General features: G+C 34.1%; 1 protein-coding gene across 1 annotated transcript in view; it reads right to left on the bottom strand.

Annotated features, from left to right (window-relative positions):
• Window positions 1-682: 682 nt before the first annotated feature.
• Window positions 683-6,000, bottom strand: part of LOC149483031 (protein TAPT1 homolog) — an 87,342-nt gene continuing 82,024 nt past the window's right edge. The window contains exon 11 of the mRNA XM_089703157.1: window positions 683-820. The gene's annotated coding sequence lies outside the window, so the exon portion shown is untranslated. The remainder of the gene's footprint in view (window positions 821-6,000) is intronic.

Raw genomic sequence — 6,000 nt, 5'->3', positions numbered from 1 at the left:
ACTATACCTTCTTCATCGATAAGTTATATTGGATTAATTGATGTCTTTTCCTAAAACTATCTATTATAAGTTTATTAAAACGTTCTAAGAAGCAAATTAAAACCTTTTCAAGTCCTGAAAATAGATAAGAGTATTGATATTTGTAGAAGACTTTATTATTATTTATTTCATTAATTTTTTGGTTTCACGTCATGGTAATGAAGCCTGCAATTCTTAGAACATAACAATATTTTACACAGGTTTGCGCAAACTGCCAACAACAAACTGAATACAGACGTGTAACCAGAATGCTTATCAAGTCCCAGTGAGTGTAATTACGCTTTAAGAGTTTATCCATGGTGATAATAACAGTGCGCATTCATTTGAATCCACTTACGCTAAATTCCTTGCCACGACGCATATCAATCAACTATGTACTTTTATTTGATAGGACGTACGATACATAGTGAGCATATAAAAAGGACATGGTAGTAAACGCTGATTTACCTTTAGATAATATAAACGTGCATATTATGATTCGTTCACAGTATATTGGATTACAAGCTATTTTGTATCCGTTGAAATGTATGATTTAAGTTTATTTTAATTTTTAAGTACTACCACAGTCCACAGTTGACCGCCTCCTCGGTACAGTGGTTGACGCGTGAGCGTAGAACCGAGGGGTCCTGGGTTCGATTCCTGGTGGAGACGAAAAAAAAAATGTCTCGGTCTGGCAGGACACAGAAGGCTGATCACCTACTTGTCCCTAAAGAAAAATCGATCAGTGAAACAGATGTATGAATAATGCATCTGCCCCCTACCCCACTACGGGGACACGGGACTTCACTTACCACAGTCCACAGGTCTAATACTTAATAGTAGCTAACACTACCATAAGTGTGGATAATACGCTTTACGACAATCTTTTACTATAGCAGCCATCTGTATTTCTAATTCTAAAAACTGTTTTAAAATTAGTTAGTTACTTTAGTGACTAAGTTTTTAAATGGGAACATCAAGAGCTTCTTGAATGCAAACTAAAGCTTACTCTATAAAATAACATTGTTTTACACAAATAAATTTATTTGAATTTTAATTTAATAAAATTGGCTTATAATCCAATTCAACATATATATCACAATAAGTCATCTAGTTATAGTAGTTTGCCTGTCTCATAAGAAAACATAATCACTAGTTGAACGGTGTAGATGTGTCGACTCTAATCGCACGCATATATTAGAATCTATTTAGGTAAATGAGACTGGTAAATACAGTAATGCAACTCGTATGTTGTTTACATATAACTGGACCGATATTGTTTGTAAGCTGTTTATTATTAAGCATGGAGTAAGCGTTACTTTGAACTTTAAATTAATACATGACGCTTTGGGTGTACTTAATAATTAATATAGAAGTTCGTCAAACAACAAAATGCTATTTATTAGTTGTGCCTATCGATTGCTCTTAACTTTATAGTGCGAAATATCTATTAGTCGTTCTTTTTCGAGGTCTTTAATTTCAAAACGAATTTGACGCCTGTTTAAATGGTCAGTTTAAATACTTACATGTAGATCAGCTTAGTGTGTGCTACCAGATTAAAAAAGACGAGTGGCACTCGGGGACTGCCGCGGTAAAGCTATTGCATGCTATGCCTTCAAGCCACACCTCCGCGCCCGTCGGACTGGGGAGCGTGAGGTTTTTCGTTACAAAATTTCTGGATTCGGTCTCCGCGCTCAAGGCCCGCGATAAAAGCTATGCAATAGCTTAAAAAAGAAGGCCTTTAACATTCATATTAACATGTTTCAACCATGATAATATGTTACCGTTACGTGGAAAAATACTATAATTGGCGGTTAAGATATATAGCTCAGATACAAAATTGTGAAACGTACTCTACGTCTCATAATCTACCAAACATATAGGTCTTAACGGGCATTGGTGATTTGCCAAAACAAATATTTAAGTGTTAAATTATTGCTTTCACGCTGTAAATAACGGCTGTAAATGTTTCTTTTTGAAATCATACAATTGTTGTGCAACTAATTTGTAGTGATTAGATGCCACATAAATTAGAGTGTATCGTCAAATATATTATATATATATTATAGTTCAACAATAGTAGTATCTCATTCTTGACTTTATTTGTCTTATTGTAGCATTTTCTTTAATTTGAAGATAGTCACATTATTATGTAAAGAAGAATTAATATTGGTCTTTCCAATACCTAGGCTTTCTTATTCGTTTTCGTGCGATACTTGCAATATAACTAGGTAAAGTAGCTTTTAAAAGATAATTTTTTATTAGTTCAGTAGATGTGGTCTATCCGTTAACTAACAGAACGCTTAGAAATAAATAGTTTCTTTTTATAATAAAAGCGTGTCCTGAATCCTGATTGATATTAAAGCGTGATCAATAAACAAATGAAGTATCAATAAAACATTTTATCTACGTAAAATCAACATGCCAGGTATTATACTAATCCGTTCATAGACATCTGAAATCGCTAATAATACAGTATTTACGGCACAATTAAATATCGTACATTCTCTGATCATAAACATAACATCAATTTCATAGTTTACACTCCACTTAGAACACGGGTCGAGGTAAATTACAGATCCATAAGAACTTTGAGATAGATAAGGGTGAAACGGATCGAATGAATAGGTTCCGTATGTTTCTTTACCGCGCAGTTTTTTTATTTGTTTTTACGATTACGTACTTTTTAGAAGGTTTAAATGAATGGTAAATAAGAAATTACTAAGAATATTTGGCAGGTTTAGAAATATGTATGCTTGTCTTTTGGGAATGCAGAATTGAGTTTGAAAGACTGTTTGTAAATTAAACACTTCTAAATCGTGAGAGACAAACAGCTGGCAAATAAGTTTAAATAATCTTTAAAAAATATTATATACCTTATTGCATAGCAGTTACGCAGCGCGTTAGTTCCAAATTACAATATTACAGAAACCTTAGTTATACAGAAACCAATATTACAGTCCGATTTGGAATATTTTTCTTGTTTTATTTAAGGTATCCTTAGTTCTTATTTTTCTTTCAGATAAATGTGGATTGGAGTCTGAACGCATGAAAAAAGCCATCATTACCATATCCAAAATAACACAAGCATCCCAAGACAGAATTTAAACTATGTTGACAATATATCCCCTAGATTCTGAAACGTTCGTATTCCGACTTCTAAGAATCGATTCACATCTACAACTTGGACCAATTGCTATCACTATAAATCCGACTGAACCCTAAAAGGCCGTTCGAAAAAGCGATTTTGCTCTTCAATTTATGCTTTAAGCTCGATAATAGGCACATGAATGGGAATTGACACCACATCGTGAGTAGAGAGACCTTATGGTAACGTGCACGCAATCACGATGTTGTGACCTAATCTTTGGTGATAGTTGTTTTTGTACTAAGTAAATAAAAATATATTTAATGAATAATCAAGAACAACACATTAAAAATGATGATTGAATACTAGTTGAAAACTGTTTAGGTTGTCAGTGGCTTCTCCCTTTATATTATGATGTAATAATTTCATTAATTGCTACCTATCAATTACATATTTTAACTTTCGTATGTTAACGAAAGCTCTCACACAAATGGATAAAGCTTATTTTAATTCATATGCATATTTAACATTTATTTATCGATCTATCCCAAATCATAAAAGATAGCACTGCAAAATAACTTCTAATATTTATTTACGGAAGTATAGTCCATCTCCACGGTTAAGAGAACTAAAGGCCCGTAGCGATCTCGCACTGTTCCCGCCGTCCGAATACTTTATGTAAAATTGAATTACGACGCATTCTTACCAAGTACTGGAGTGTCTCGGGTAATATTTATTGACGTATAATGGCCCGTAATGGGGGCCATTCAATCCAGCTGGCCGATTTAAAGACTCCGCCGATCTGGCCCTGCGAATCGCTGACTGTTAGAAATAAGCGGACGTTCGAAGTTCTTGACCTCTCTTTTGTATGCCACATTTTGCTTGAACAGGTGAAATGGCTTTTAATGCAAACATGGCGTTTTGTTAAAAGCTTATTTTCAAAAGCTTTCTGAAAAAAACATCAACATAGAGCTACATTTTAATGCATCTGTCTGTAAAAATATGGTAAATAAAACTGCTCTACTATATTTCTTCGTTCTCGAATTTCACTCGATGATATACCAATAATAATCAATGTTTATTTGTAAAAGTATAACTCTCGATTGCATACATCCATAACTCAACCATCGTGAAATTGAAACAGTACTCACAACACTTTTCAATTGTGATGAATTTAATTGATACCCAGCGTACATCGAACCCGTAATTGCTCGTTAAGACTCGATTCTCGATTGTTCGATTATCGAATAAAATAAATAAAAGAAGGAATATTGAATACATGACGGACGATAGCGAGTTATTGCTTCATAACAAATGGTCGTTTGTGCACAATGTGCGAATTGAATCGTTCAAAACAATTTCATATCTCTAGCTTAAAATTTATCTCAAATTAAAGGGCCATTAGTCATATATTTACCCTAATTAATAACCCGCAATTCCTACTATAGCCGACTCCATCGCTCATAGCTTCAGTAACACGTATTATTCAATATTGTGGATACTGACGAGTGGGGTGATTTAACATTTCTACAGAAATATAGAACTACGTCTGTATTTGTAAAGCCTACCAAAATATTTGAATCTATCGTGAAATGCAAAATTTTTCCAACTCCCAACTTATTCTCTAGATATTATAAACTTTGAAAACACAATGTAGGCACGAGCGGAAAATATCCAATATTGTAGAAACATCCAGTTAATGATGATATCAGAGGTATCACGTAATAAACAACAAAGTACAAACATCCTACGAATTTATTTAGCTTTCGTCGATAACGCCGAGTTCTTTTTACACAAGCAGAAATACAAGCGCAATTTATTGATACTGTGCGCGATAGTCGGTAGGTGCATCCCACGCGGACTAAGGCCGGCGACACACAACTGTCGTGTTGTGACGTGATGTGATGCAGCCGTGTGATGCGGTGTGACGAGTGGATTGGAGACAGCTGTTAAATTTGTATGAGATTTCGTAGTGCCTGTAATGATAGTTTATATGTGACGAACTTAATTACAAAGCTTAGTCATTGAAAGCTGTTTGGTAATTTAGGTGAAATATCTTTATTTTTCCGTGAAATCTCAGTCGAACGTAGTGGCTACAGAAGTGTATCACGTTTATTCATTTAATCACAACACTACTTTAGTTTGAATTCTTAAGAATACTGAAACAATCAGAAAAGTCATCTCTCAGCTAACAAGGCTACTACAACCAAACTCGTGTATAAAACACCTAACCACCAAACCCTTGAAAGCTATTGTGAAATCTATGCTAAATACCAGCTATAAATAGTGTAGCTTATGGCCCATGGGGTCGTAAAAACAAACTCAAGCTGTGTAGACAAGCGCAATAATAATATAAGTTGACGTGCGTAGAGATTACATTATGTTCATGTAGGGCTCTAATTTTGATACACCTTTACACAGCAGATTTAAGAATATATTAATAATTTAATTGGATTGAGGAATAGTAGATACAAACGCTACCAATCTCCGTCGTTTTGGATAGGTTAGAGGTAAGAAAAGTTTGATGTGGATGTATTTATATTATCTACACAAAAGCACAGACTCTTTCGCAATAAAACTAACGATAGACTGGACTGATTCAGATAGAGATTGCATAAAAATTGTCTGTGACAGTGACCATAAAAGAATATGCTTATACGTACGTCTACGATATGGTGAATAAGAAAAAAGTAGGAAAAAAGCTTGCTCAAGCTCAAGATCTGCAGAAAGTGACAATATGTACAACATTACAATAGAGTGCTTATATGAGCTTGTATATGTATAACTATGGACATCACTATATTTACATAAAAAATATGTATATGTATATGAAATTTGTATTCTTTCTTTCTTTCAAGCCTTAATTCACCCATAGTCGGGTATAGGCCTCCTCA

This window comes from Colias philodice, chromosome 14, assembly GCF_061535455.1.
Source record: "Colias philodice isolate Cphi_HAF_F1 chromosome 14, ilColPhil1 Martin Lab GWU primary, whole genome shotgun sequence".
NCBI classification, from domain to species: domain Eukaryota; kingdom Metazoa; phylum Arthropoda; class Insecta; order Lepidoptera; family Pieridae; genus Colias; species Colias philodice.
Note: the sequence above shows the minus strand (reverse complement) of the source record. Positions and strands in the feature narration are given on the sequence as shown.